The sequence below is a fragment of the Struthio camelus genome, chromosome 2 (genome assembly GCF_040807025.1).
Source record: "Struthio camelus isolate bStrCam1 chromosome 2, bStrCam1.hap1, whole genome shotgun sequence".
Lineage (NCBI taxonomy): Eukaryota > Metazoa > Chordata > Aves > Struthioniformes > Struthionidae > Struthio > Struthio camelus.
In genome coordinates this window covers 135,456,856-135,471,654 of record NC_090943.1, presented here as the reverse complement: position 1 = coordinate 135,471,654, position 14,799 = coordinate 135,456,856, and the positions used below count along the sequence as shown (strand labels likewise).

Here is a 14,799-nt window from a genome sequence, read left to right as displayed (position 1 = left end):
CCATTGTTATTAAAGGAGGAGGGGAAAAGAAAGGTCTTAGTTTTAGCATTACTGGCAAGTGAATTTTTTACAACTGCCCATGTTACTATTCCCTAACCTAGTTTGCAGCAGCTTAGAAGGTCTGCAGGCTTGCAAGGTGGTGCAGAGAAAATACAACACTCTTCTCATGACAATGTAACTTGTTTGTGGGAAGACATTGGTCAGGATCTAAGATGTCATGAGTATGTTTGGGGGGAAGGTACAAATTAAGTGAGTTGTAAGAAGGGAAGGAAATTCAGTTAAGTACTCCAAAAAATCTTAAGGACAGTTTGGCGTTGTGTTGGCAGGAGGTGTGTTTCTCCAAAGTGGTTAGGAGGTAGAATGCAAAAGATTTTAATTAGAATTCAGGGTTTCTGAAATCAGAGAAGCCTTCGTCAACAAAGTGTATTCTACCAATAAAGGTTCTATTTTCAGAGCAAATGAAAACCGAAGGAAACAAGACTAGTTTTTTTGATTTGTGTATATTAGCACAGAAGGCATTTTTTCACACTTAATATATGACTGTTCTGTCCTAGTTAATACTTCCTTTCAATGTACATGTAAGAAGCCATGTAAAAGTGGACAAAAATGATGATTTCACTCTTATGATATAGAGAGCTGGCAAACACTAAGATACCACAGCATTTAGGCACCATGGTGATAGATGCCTTAGAGATAAATAGAAAAGAGACAAACAGAATGACTCAATGCATTGCCCAATTTGCATAAAAATTTTCATAAAATAACTTGCAGTGTTTGAGAAAGAAAACAAATATTTGGGTTTTAGGTTGCTATGGTGCCGTGGTAGTGAAAAAAAAAAAAAACAAACAAACCATGAACAAATAGCCTAAACTACATCATGAGATTACTAACCAGACAGCGTCTTCTAAGTAGCAAAGTGAATACAAAAAAAGGCTTTAATTGTGTAGAGGTTAGATGTGATACAAACTAGCATAATGACAACCCTTCCTGTCCTCTTAGCTTATAAAGCAGATTTTAAATATTGATTTCAAGAACCTCTGAAGCAGACTGTGCAGCAAGTAATGGGATTCTTGTATTTATTCCCGTGAATAAGACTTACTTTGGTCTGCCTGCTTTGGACCTAGTGAAAGAAAGAGCAGGTTGTGTCAGCCTCTGAAAGCATTTTGTGCTTTTCTTTTTGGCTGGGATGAGCATTTGTCCCATTTTACTATGCTTCTTTTTGAGTCAGAAGCCTTCTTTTATAGATTCTTCAACCCAAGGGTGATGAATGCTTTCCCTTGCATGTTCTTCTAGACTCATGCCTGGTTTCAGCAGACCACCTAAATTTATGCCTAAATGCATCCCTCAGCATTTTGTTGGGCATATGTGTAAGGAAGTATGATAGGCACATTAAAGAGCAGAATATTCTTAAGTGCCTTTTTGAATAGGGGCTTAACCAGGAGTGAAAAGAGAATAATGTGCGTTGTTATAATTGGGTGAATTAATTAGTCAAGTATATCCTTCATTTACTGACATTATCTTTTTTAGTTATGTAACCATAAAGACTGCAGAAAAATACTTCATCCAAATTTTGTTCAATATATATTTTTAATGAGTGTTCTTTCCCTCTTGACATAATTTAGCTGCAAAGATACTGATGAAATGTAACTACCTGCTTCCAATCAGCCACATTTTGCCAATCTTAGCTATAAACGAGCTTGCAATATTGAGGAAAAGAATGGGGAGCATGATTAAAAAAGAAAATTGGAGACTTCATGCTAACTTTTTGGAAGGTGCATAGGGTCTAAGAATTTTGTGCCTTTGCTGCAGTTTAATTATTTTGTATTAGCACTCCCAGCCAAGGAGGCAATGGCCTATTTTTCCATCAGGCGTGAAGAAAGGAGCAAGTTTAAGAAAGAAGTACCCCAAACAGAATAAGTATGCCATTTTGCATTTCATAAAACGTGATGATACTAAACTGGGGGGAGAGGCTAACGCACCAGAAGACTGTGCTGCCATTTAGAGGGACCTGGACAGGCTGGAGAGCTGGGCGGAGAGGAACCTCATGAAGTTCAACAAAGGCAAGTGCAAGGTCCTGCACCTAGGCAGGAATAATCCCATGCACCAGTACAGGCTGGGGGTTGACCTGTTGGAAAGTAGCTCTGCCGAGAAGGACCTGGGAGTGCTGGTGGACAACAAGTTAAGCATGAGCCAGCAGTGTGCCCTTGTGGCCAAGAAGGCCAATGGTCTCCTGGGGTGCATGAGGCAGAGTGTTGCCAGCAGGACGAGGGAGGTGATCCTGCCCCTCTCCTCAGCCCTGGTGAGGCCTCCCCTGGAGTACTGTGTCCAGTTCTGGGCTCCCCAGTACAAGAGAGACATGGCACTCCTGGAGAGAGTCCAGCGGAGGGCTACAAAGATGATTAGAGGGCTGAAGCATCTCTCCTATGAGGAAAGGCTGAGGGAGCTGGGCCTGTTCAGCCTGGAGAAGAGAAGATTGAGAGGGGATCTCATCAACGTGTACAAGTATCTGAAGGGGGAGTGTCAAGAGGATGAGGCCAGCCTCTTCTCCATGGTGCCCAGCAACAGGACAAGAGGCAATGGGCAGAAACTGAACCACAGGAAGTTCCATCTGAACCTGAGAAAAAACTTCTTGACTGTGAGGGTGACAGAGCATTGGAACAGTTTGCCCAGAGAGGTGGTGGAATCTCCTTCGCTGGAGCTATTCAAAAGCCGTCTGGATGTGATCCTGTGCAATGTGCTCTAGAGGACCCTGCTTGAGCAGGGAGGTTGGACTAGATGATCTCCAGAGGTCCCTTCCAACCTCAACCATTCTGTGATTCTGTGATTCTGTACGGCTCTGATAATGCAGCTCAAGGAAGTCATGCTGTGTTTTCGTGGGTGAATGGCTTGTAAAGTGGAGGTGATCTCCGAGTATGAAGAATTCTGCATTGTAGTTTGGCAAGATCAGTTACTTTATCAAATTTGTAATCTATTTGCTGGGGGGCAAGAATAAGCAATTTAGGAATAACTTAACTCTATACTCCTCTTCGGAAACTGACTGGTACTCTTGTAAGCTTCCCTGTATAGGGGTGGGGAAAACCCTGAGCAGAAATAGTAGCAAAGTTAGACATCAGAATTACATTGAAGTTCCTCAGATTAGGGTTCAGTGGAATAGGCACTTGGAATTTTTCTTCTGTTTAACTTCAGCTAAGAACTCGCTCAAAAATGGCAGATTTTGTCAATAATTGTTCCCTACAAATTACTTTACGTAAAAGGAAATTATCCTCCAAATGCAAACCTCTGCAGGCATTTGTAATGCAATAAGTGCATTTTCATTATTACTGAGCAATTTCAGCTGTGAGTAACTACATAGCAAAAAATAAATACATCTCCAGAAGTAAATTAAATCACTGTACCCAAAGAATCTGGATATTCCTTTTACAATTTAGACATGAGAAAACTGCAATAAAAATAAAAGCCCAAACAAGCAAAATGGAAAGCAAGCTCTTGAACATTATGGATTCTAAGTTCAAGAAGCAAAGGCTATCCACTGCTTTCAAATGCCTTTTTAAAAATGAAACAGAAATGGAGTGTAGGCACTGACATAGCTTACAAACCTTTTTATCTTCATTTCCAACATGTAGCCATCAGTATGTACTCCATCTAAGGGCTTTATATATAATTTGGAAAACATTTTACAATGAAATTCACTAAAACAATTGTTTCTAAGCAAAAAAAAAAAAAAAAAAGATTTTATCGATTTTATCCAGGACAACCATGTGTTTGTGGAGACGATCTAGGGAAGAGGTAGGGAAAAGGCAGTCCTGACAGTATTATTTGTAAAGTAGCTTTCCCATTCAGTCCCTGAATGATGCTGCACCATCTAAAGCACTAATTGGATTGCACGATTGCATGACTCCCAAGAGTATTGCATCTTAGCAATAAAATTCCCACAGAGTCATTTATCATGTCAAAGAGTAAGTGGTATTTTTGGGGTATTCATCTGGACAGACAAAAAACGAACACTGCAGTTTGGGAATTTATAGATATGTAGACATGACCTGTAGATGAATGATCTGCAAGATTATGCACTGAATGTGCTTCAAATGGCAACATAAAAGGCATTTCAATGCGTAAATATTAGATATGTCATGTTAAGTTTGAGATGCTCATAGTTCTAGCCTGCTATATATACTACAGCCCTTTAACTCCTCAGGATGCTTCCATAATGCAGTATCACAGTGGAAGTCAAAGAACCATGGAGCAAGTCCACCAAAGAATAAGGGAATGGATTGTGCATTTAGTGCAGTATTATTATTTTTATCAGCTCATAGCAATCTGTGTTTCAGGCACACCGCTGTCTTTGTTAATACTGTTATGTACTCATGTTCAGCAGTCGTCTTGGCTGAAGTCCAATAAAGTTATCTTCCAAGGAATAATCATTTCTATGAATTTTATGATTTTTCCAGTGATGACTTTGGTTTGGAGTCTGCAAAATTCAACACTTCTAGTTGACTTTAAAAATATGGATTGGCGAGTCCAGTGGGAAAGGCCTATATCTTCACTTTTCAAAAGCACATCAAGCTGTACTCCACAGAATGACTTCTGTGCCTGCTCACTACTGTAAGTGCCTATCTTGCCTAAATTCAAAATGCAGATCTTCAGAACCCCAAATCAGCTAGAGGATAAAACTACAAGCACCTGCAGCTGTAGCTATCTGTATCTGCACTATGGAGACATATCTCATTGGGACATTACTTGGAGAAGTGCAGTATTAACCGTACAGACTAGCACGGTGTCTTATGTCATACCTAAGGACTACTAAAGTTCACAATATATTCTTTTGCTTACCTCACTTGTATAACCTAGCCTGGCAGCCACTACTGGTCAAACCAAATATGTGTATGTAGCTTTTGCCCTCTAACACTCCTACTTTAAAGAGTTTCTGAATTAATGGGTTGTTCCTGAGTATCCAGGGAAAAGGGCAAGACTCTGTGGCTTCGTAACTAGGGGTCTCTCTTGCGGAAAGGGAGGCTTAGTTGTCATATGGACTCAATTAGATATTTCACTATATAAAATATATTGTTTATGTGATGCATCTCACCTACTCTCAGGCACTTCGCTGAAGTGCAAGAAAGGAGTTAGTTACCCTAAATTCCTCCGGAAAGAGATAGGCAACTCCAAATTCTAGACTGTTAGCCCACAGCACTTCTGGTGCTCTGCGTCCCTCCCCGCACTGATTTTAAAGGAAGCCAGAACAAATGAGATTCTCACTTAGGAACCAGATATTCTAACTGTTAAGACTCTGGCCTTAGAAGCCGTGTTTTCTAAGAGATTTTTAATGCTGAAGGATGGAGAAAAGTACCTACTGGGATTTCCAAAAGATAATTTATCTTCCAATGGTTTTAATGGGAATGTGAAAGTACTCTGAAATTCAGTTAGGTTCCTGAGTAGTTCTGCAATCTGGGTCTAGAAACCTGGATTTCACTGAAAATAAATGGAATTTAATATCTTAAAACCTAATTAACCTCGAAAATGAAACTTTGAAGCTTCAGTCACTTCCGCAATTTTCCAAATTTTAACCTTTGTCCATTCAGTACTTAGGGCAACTGAATCTTTAGTTTAATTAAGATTCTCTGCATATACCATAGAGTTTCATGGAGAATAAAATTACTGATGACAACAGACTGAGGACAATAAACATGGACAATTCATGGAGGATAGAACTGCAGGTGACCACTGCGTACAAGGACAGAGATTCAAATTCAGCTCAGGAATCCCTCAATGCCTGCTTGATAGAAGTGGGAAAGATAACAGGCATAACTTAATTTTTGCCCAGTTGCTTATATTATTTTCTTAAGCTGTATTTTTTCTTCTGACACAAGAGATTGGGACTGGACTTTTGTACAAAAAGTATATCTCTTCTTACGTTACTGCTATTTTTAAATGGTGTGTTTCATTCCTCCTACTACGGTGCTCCGTGATTCTATTTTATTCTGCATGCAAAAACTGGTCCTGCACTTGCGCAGAGCTCCACTGAAATCAAAAGGGTGCAATGCTAAGGAGTAAAGACTTCCATGTAGAGTAACTTGCAGGATTCAGCCTGAACGTCCATGTATTTATTTCTTGTGCAGTTGAAACGTGCTGCTTATCCTGAAATAATAGCATCAATGCTCCTTGATTAGAGTACTACAGCAAGTAAACAGCTATATGTACTTTATATGCAGGAAATTTTATACTAGCTACTATAGTTATTAGACTGTGTACATGCAAACCCTTCAGAACTAAAATGAATATCAGTTTCTGATCTAGTGGCCTGTGTGCTAGGTGTGATACTGACACTTCTCCTATTATGCTAATAATGTTTGTAGAAGTTCTATATTTATTATTTACCTCTTGTAGATGGTTTCAACAGGAATAACTAGTGACTTTTCATCTAAAAATGCTTGGGTAGAGTTAGAAGTCACTGGAGTGAGAACCACTATTTTTAAAGTGATCATTAATATATTTGTTGTTGAGCTAATTTTTCCCCTTTGTCACTCTCTTTTAAATACTTCAGTATAATATGACTTCCAATATCTATTATTTCAGCAGGATATTTCAACAATAACACAACTCTGTGGCACAACAGTATTGCTGTTAAAAATATTTACACATTATAAAGTGCTGTCCATGAATGCAATAGTGACAGTGAGAACTTTGCATTCAATCTAAATATGCCAATGAATCCTGATTTGTCTGTAGAAGTAATATACCCATCTGGTAAAATACACCAGAAATAATTATCCAGTCAGCCTGAGTGCACCATGAGGATGAAATTAAATAAGTTCTTTAAGGAAGACTTCCATAAAGCTTTATTTTATTTGTCATCATAGGAGAAAATGGAATGAATGTTAACTTCCACAATGAATGAAATAATTCATTTTATTCCAAGTATGATAAAATTGGCTGTCATTTTGGATACCTGATAAACGTATGTCTATATCCAGGCATGATCATTCAGTTTTTAAATAGCTTAGTACTGAATTCATTAACAAATTCCCAAACTGTCATTACTGGCATGTTATTTGGCTAAAGCAGGCTGTGTTTTGGCTAAACCTCCTACACCTTAAAAAAATTTTTTTTGGATACATTTACCAAAAGAATAGCTTCTGGTATTGCTTCCTATTAATGTGATAAAATGTTGTTAACTAGTTTTTGTTTGCTAAGCAGAGGGTGTCAGGGAATGAGAAGGGCCCACTCTGTTACAGAACTATTAACCAATTTATTAACCAGCAACGGTATTCAACAGGTTTCGGATGTCAGTATAGGAACTAAGCTATTGCATTGTGGCTTCACCAGCAAAATATATATCCCAATCCCCGCCGTGTACAATCACTCACCCAAACTTGGGAGAGGGCTCTCAACCTCGAGGAGTTACCTCAGGTGGCATCCCGACGCGAGGGGAGAGTTCTTCCCCTGCAGACCTGCTGCAGGGAGAAGCTAAGAGGACCTAGCTCAAACTCGGAAAGCCCAGGGCTGGTCTTATACCCTAAGTCGAACTGGGATGTGGTCAACAATGTTTCGAGCTGGAAAGACCCCAGGAATAGGTGATGGCTCTTGAGAATGTTCTGGGCTTTCAACTCTGCCTTCTCAGCACCGTGTCGGTGGGAGGAAGACATTGTTGCACCTGCCAGTGAGGATGTACACAGGGGATGGGGGTCATCTGGTTGACCCAGTGATCCAGGTCTGACTGGGGTTCAATGTGCACTTACCGCACAGGGCATCATTTTTTGGTGTTCTGTTTTTCAGAATAAAAGGAAAAATCTCTATTGAATGTGCAATGGAAGCAAGCATTTTTCCAGTTCAGCAGCTTCTGCTGAATTGTAAACAATTGTGTTGTTTCAAGAGAAAAGTAGCAGGGCCTGTAACTCCAACAGCTAGTAGTGGTTTAGTTTACTGCTTCTACCACCTGCCTTCTGGCTTAATATTGGAAGCAAGAAGCATGCAATTAAGTATGAGGAAATGAAAATAAATGACACTGTTCATTGCACATTACAAAGTGCCTGGCAGAAAGAATGCAGCTCGCCTGGACCTGATGACCCCTGGGGAAAACATGTCTCGTGCTTGGGAAAACGCCAGTGAATCAGACACCAATCCTAGTTTTATGTATTATCAAACACAGTGGTTTTCTTCTTAACAATTTTAAACTTTTTTAACCTATAGTCCGTTTCTGAAAAGCAGAGATACTATATTAAAATGAAGCATGTACTGTGTATGTAGAGTGCACCAAACATGCAGGCATATCTTTTTAAATATTTCTGAGAAAAGTTTTTTGAATTGCATCCATCATAGGATCCATTTAAACTGATTTTAAAATTCTAACTCATATTCTATAGGTGTACAGTTTATTTAATTGCATCTGAGCAGCGACACTGCGTTGAATACAGTATTTCCAGGCATATAACTCGGCCTACCCTTGCCCCAGAATCTGAATGCTTAAAACCTAATTCATTTTAAGATGCCTGTTCTCAGAATGCTATACCTTTACTATATGTATGGCTCACACCATTGTTAGAACATAATAATAATTGTTTTTAGTCATTCATCCTAAATTGTCTGAGCTCATGTAAAAACTGAGATTACTGATATTGCAGAATAGGAAGAAACTGTGCCATAGTGAAATTTGGTGTCTTTCTCAGGAACACATAGCAAATCATGAGTAGTTGAAGGTGAGATACCCAGTTCAGCAGGAAAATACTGTTTAACATAAATTGTAGTGTGTACTACAGAAGTCAAATTCATCTTTTTTAGATCTCAGATGACCCTAATGGATGAATTCAACCAATACTGCCTGATATAGGTGAATAGATGTGGAGAAGCTTTCGTAATAAAAGCAGAAGCAATTAGAGACTTTCATGGCTTCACGATCAGCTACAAAACCAAAACTTAGATGAGGTTTGCCAGAGTTTGTAAACTTGTCAGTGAAGCTAAATTGCCAGAGAAAACAACATTTCAGGTAGAAGCACTGCAAAGACTTGGTGGTTCTTAATGACTTCATCTTGAAGAAAGGAACATCTTGGTAACCTGATGGGTATTGTTTTGAGTATTATTTTATTCACCCCATAAACCAAGGTAAAACTCAAAGGTGCAAACTCATGAGGAATTGAAACCGTGTAGGGAATCACAGACACTCCAAAACAAAACCACCAACTTTCACATTTCTGGCTGTATGCAAGTACATGACTCCTCTCCCATTCTTTCCTTTTTTTTTTTTTCTCTTTCTCACTCTCTTTAGCATCACATGCACATTCTATGGAAGGAAAAGTATTTTTTCATCCATATTTTAGGTAAGCTTTTCCTAGTCTATGAAAGGTAGTCTTCTGTATTGCACTTCTTAGTATGAATTGTTAGACTCTTGATATAAAAAAAGAGTATTTGGATGTCAGTCATTCAGTCTCTGCTAGTTAAAAAGCATATCTTTCCAGGGATGCCTTCTGTCCTGCACAACATGAAATACGGTTGACAGCTATATTACCACGCTGCAGATTGCAAAGCAATTCACATTCACAATTCTAAGTGCCTCTCTTTTGAGACTTATGGATGTATGCCATGTTATTTGCATTGTGGTGTATGGCCTTTTGTATGTACTTCGTAGAATAGGCCTTTGTTTCCTTTAAAATCAATGAAATAGACTCCAAAACAGCTTTTCTGAAGTGTATACTGGATGTCACTCGAGGTTAAAAATAAAATATAAAAATATAAAATATAATAAATAATATATTTTTATTTATGTAAAAATGCGTACCTTCAGCCTATTTCAGTGTTTATCTTTAATATGGTATTTTCTGTATTTAGGATGGAAACTCCACTGCTAAGTTTAGCTGTTGGGTAGGGATGAGTTCAGCTTTCAATTTTCCCTGTCATCAGGCTGTAAAAAATGAATTTATGAATTCATATACTACTTAGACAATCCAAGTGTAATGGACCAACAGCGATTTAAGGAGCTTAAGGCCCTTTGTTAGCAAAACCATCATAGTTATCTCAAATGAAATGGGAGATACCCTCCAATACCGTCTCATGTAGACAAGTTAGTGACTTCACCCTGTCATAATGCCTCATTCTTAATAACTAAATTCACATATTTCGTTATAGTAGTTCTTTGACAGGCAAGTTTAAAAGGATGATTATCAGGGATATTAAAATAATATTAATAAGGTTAATATTGATTATTAATATACTAATATAACTATTCATATTATAAATTAAACTGATTGAGAGATTATAAAAATATGGACCCATGACAAACAGTTTTGTGACAAACCTAATTTTCTTAAGAGAGGAGAGAAGCAACAGATGCTTTAAAGAAGTCTGGGTAAAATCTTGACTCCAGTGAATTTTGGAGAGTCTTATGCAAAATTGACTAGAAGTGGGGAGACAAGGTGGAAAAGGCATAAGAATGAGTATGCATGTGATGGGGGAAAGTGTATTGCATCTTTTCATTTACTTATTTACTTTTCAATGGCATTATCAACATTTTCTTCAGGCCTACTGAACCTAGAAGAAAGCAACAGTACAGTTTTAGAATTGCCTTAAAATTTAGAGGAGAAAAAAATTAATACATGCACTGACTCTTGTCATTAAATGCAAAATCAATGAGGTTTTGTTCCTGTTGAAAGGATGTGGTTTACCAGAGTGAGGCAAGTGGAAAGTGCGCTGGTAACTTGTGTTTCCATATAAATATCATTCTTTTGGTAGTCCAGAGTCTATGGAGGGCTGAATTCTCTAGAATGTGAATAAATTCCATACAGTGTTTTTCACTTTAATTTTAGCCTATGTAAAAACTTCTTATCAGTATCTCGAGATGTTCTCTAAAATGTGCTTGGTGATTATCAAAGATCAATACATAGATTGATCAAAATAACAACAAAATGGTAGAGAAGAAGCAACTGAATGGACCGCGGTAGAGACATTAGATAATTCTTCACTAATAAAGTTAAAATGAAGCAAAGTGATGCCTTTTAAAAGTGTAAGGATAACATCAAATTCTCACTTAAAGTCCCTGCTGTCTCATGCCAGGACCTACTGCCAGCGTATGTTAGAATAGCTCTTTAATTTCTCTGCTTTTGTCCTCTGTCATTAGCCCCAAAGAACTGAAAGTACAGCAAGTCCAGAATTGCAGTATGTTAAAATTCAATGTGCCTTAGGAGCCTAAGTTCCTAGGGAACCTAGAAGAGAGTTGAAAACGAGGTTATCATTTGTCTAACAAGCTCTGGAGACAGCTCTTTATATTTATGCTTTAGCTTGAAAGTGGAAACCAAAGTTTCCAGTTGGCTGCTGGTCAGGTTCTGCTAAATAATTGTGAGGCTACCTTGCCGAATAAGATAGTAAAGCTATAGTAAAAGCTGAGGATGCTGAGATCTTTCTATCGTGCACATGCAAGTATGGCCTAGCATGATGCAGAACATATGTTGGAACATATCTGGCCTTTATAGTCCCATAAGTGTGGGGAAAATTAGGCATCTGCTATTCACAAATTAGTGTGCAACAATCTTACAATTTGGCTTTGAAAAAATAATAGGGGGTGGAGATCATCCACAGTGGAAAAGAAAGGTCTCTGTTGAGAATACGTAAAAATATGATGTATTAGCATAATAGAGAGAGAATCTTGAGTCTTGAGAATCAAGCATTATAAACTTTTATATTTTTTCATTGGTGTTCAGTAAGCAAATAACAGCAGTTTCACATTTCAAATACCCACATAAAGTCTTCCCACTGTGCCTGAGTTCCATATTTTACTCTTGTATCTTCTTAGGTTAAGTAAACTCAGAAAGTAATATGCTCTACATAAATATAGCACTACTGAATCATAATACATTTTTAAAAATATCTATTTACCACAAGAACTATCTCAGAATCTCTTAGTGAAATTGCTGATTGGTTGAAATCAAAAGGTTTTTTTTCCTCTTCCCAGAAATGTACCAATTTCAACAAAACTTCTTCAGTTTCAAGAGGGATCTTCTGGTTAAAAATAAATAAAACTTTGAATATGCAATTGGCCAGTGAGTGGATATATGTAAAATAAGAGATACCCAAATCAGTCCCTTCCTCTGCCTGCTTTACATGGCTTAAACCTGAATTTTCCACATAAGTGAATGCCCTACAACTAGCAAGTAGTTTCAGTTTCCCCTACTGAATCTGTTCCAGGATATTTGCGTGTATATATAAGTGACCATTTGGAAGATGAAGCTACAGATTGACACAGGGACCCGAGAACTCAACGGGAATAAAAGATGCTCATGTTCTCAGAAAACTTTTGCATATTTCAGAAATTGTCATGAGAAGCAAACAGGTTTTTGGCAAATTCGAAAGTAATAAAAATCACAAAACTTCAGAGAGATGAATGTATTATTGAAATAGTAATATTTGGATAGTTAAACATAGCAACAGCAAGAAACTTTTCTATTTACTGTAAGTGAAGTAACAGTGCCTACCAGAATTTACCTGGCAGAGAGAGAAATGTTACCCATACTCATAATCTGTAGAAGCAGTGACAACTTCTTGTTATGGCTAAGGAAGTATGAATTCAGTTCTTCTTATAGACTTACTTACGGAGAATCGTGCCGCACTAAACCACCTGTAAGTGGGAACTAAGCTGGCAGCAGGTCCACCCCTGCAGTAGGCTAACTCAATAATTATGGCCAATTGCTCATCAGGACCAGCGCAGTCCTGCACGTGCTGAAGCCAGTGTGAAAAAAACAAAGCCACTACGTCCATTGCTGTGACTTTATATCTGCTTGTTATAGTACCTCCTTACCCTGCTTCTCATTCAGTGATCCGGCAATCTCCTGAGATATAAATCCTTTGCTTGTCCCATTGATACAAGATTTTACTTTACTTAGAGTGTTTGATCCTATGTGCAAAGGCAGGATAAAAATGCATTTTATTTGTGCTATGAAATGAGAATGGAGCAAGCTCCTGCAAGCAGGCTGCTTTGTTGAGTCAAATCTATATTCTCATTTTGACTGTGGAACTTACACCATTCTTCACTTCACAGGAAAAGATACATTTTATGCTAAGATATAGTAATCTCTGTACAGGTACAATCCCTACTCACTTTCTCTGCTTTTAGCCACTCCCTAATGGGAAATTTCCCTGAGAAATTAACATAAGATTTAGGTTCTAACTGTATTTTCAAATGTTTTTATCACTTAAATTTCATGTACTGTTATGACAAAGAGATTCTACTAATAATAGTAATACATTTGTGATAACAGATAAAACCTAGACGCTGAAAACTCCTACATGTGGACTGTTTCCTTTTACTTTACTCCTAGTACTTTTTGAACATGAAATAAGTTAAATTACTTTTATTTTCAAAATCACATTTTGATGTGGAGAAATGGCACCTGAAAACAAATTTAGGGCATTATGTTCAAAGTTCTAAAAGCTAAAATGTTATTTTCTACAAATGTTAACTATTAAGAGTGAAGTTGAGTATAGATGTTTTCTTGTGTTTTTTTTTTTTCCATAATCAGTATAGTAGAGTGGCTATATATAATAGATAATGCTAGCTCTGTCAGAATAGGTGTCTTGCGAAAGCTAAATAAATAAAAAGTGACTTAGCTTTTATTTACCTTGCAGCAGGTGAACAAATAAGGTGACAGTGAAATAAATTATTTTTCCTGACAACTAAGCATGTCGTCAATCCTTCTTGCTAAAGTCATGAAGAAGGAAAACAGTATTTTTGTTTGCTTTTCACTATAGTGGAGGATGTTCACATCAAAACGGGAGATAACTCTTCAACTTTAAGGATGGCTGTAGCATGGTGTTATGGCCTCCCTGCTAAGTCAGGTCCTGCTTTCTGTTTTCAAACAATCTGCGATGGCTCTGGACAGTCCTGTCGTGAATATTACCTCCCAGCAATTCTTGGAATGACTTTTAAAGAGCATGCAGGAGCAACTTGTTTGGGTGTCAGAGACACTATCTGTTGTGGAAATTTTATTTCAGTACTACACTGCATTTTTTTAAAGCAAGCATACATATATTCTGTCAATATTCAGATGCTCATGGGTGCCATTCAGAGCAAAAAACCAATAGAATTAAGAAGATGGCCTTTTACAAAGACAACAGCAAAAATGGTGCTCTATTGCTTACTTCCTCTGACAGAATTCCAGAGTGGCTTTTCTCCATGGACTCTTCAATGTTAGACTGTTAAATCCACTCGCACTACCAGTCCTGGACTTCTGAAAGCTTCTATCATATGTACATCTGACAGCTTTGAGAAGCAGGAGTAGGAAAGCGAGTGTGTGCAAAACTGAATCCTGTGGCAACTGGGCAAAATGTCAGTAAATTCAGTGGAGCTTTCCATTCAATTCAGCATGTTTTACGTAAAAGCTGAGTTTGGCCCACTGTCTACAGCTATTAAAAAAGTTATATGAAGTTTTACTGCGTGCAAAAATTCAGTTTCACATGGAATCTATTTTAAATCCATTTGAAAAATAACTTTAAAGTATTTTTTTGCAGAGTCATGTGGTGTAAGGCTTCTCTATTCTCTGTCAAGAAGGATCAGTTGAAGCTTGCAATGATGGATTCCCAGATACTTTTATATACACACTTGGCAGCAACAAATGAAAACATATATACATAGCTCATTTACGTTAAAGAAAATTCTTCTGCTGGTGAGGGCTTTTTTATGGATATGTTAGAATGGTACATCATTAAGATTGTTTTCACCTTTTGCCTTTACGTTTAAATTTAACTGATTTATTAGTAACGGCCAACTTCTTCCATCAGTAAATCAGTTTAAGCGAACCAATCAATAGGATCCATCAGGTCAGT

The 14,799-nt window shown here is 37.7% G+C and overlaps 1 long non-coding RNA gene across 2 annotated transcripts in view; it reads left to right on the top strand.

Annotated features, from left to right (window-relative positions):
* LOC138066037 (uncharacterized) overlaps positions 1-14,799 on the top strand; it is a 40,396-nt gene that overhangs the window by 12,808 nt on the left and 12,789 nt on the right. Inside the window, exon 3 of one of the 2 annotated variants that reach the window (XR_011139212.1) lies at positions 1,623-4,439. The exons of the other annotated variant lie outside the window; for it this stretch is intronic. This is a non-coding gene — a long non-coding RNA (uncharacterized lncRNA). Of the gene's footprint in view, positions 1-1,622; positions 4,440-14,799 lie in introns of those variants that run through there. 2 annotated transcript variants of the gene reach the window in all.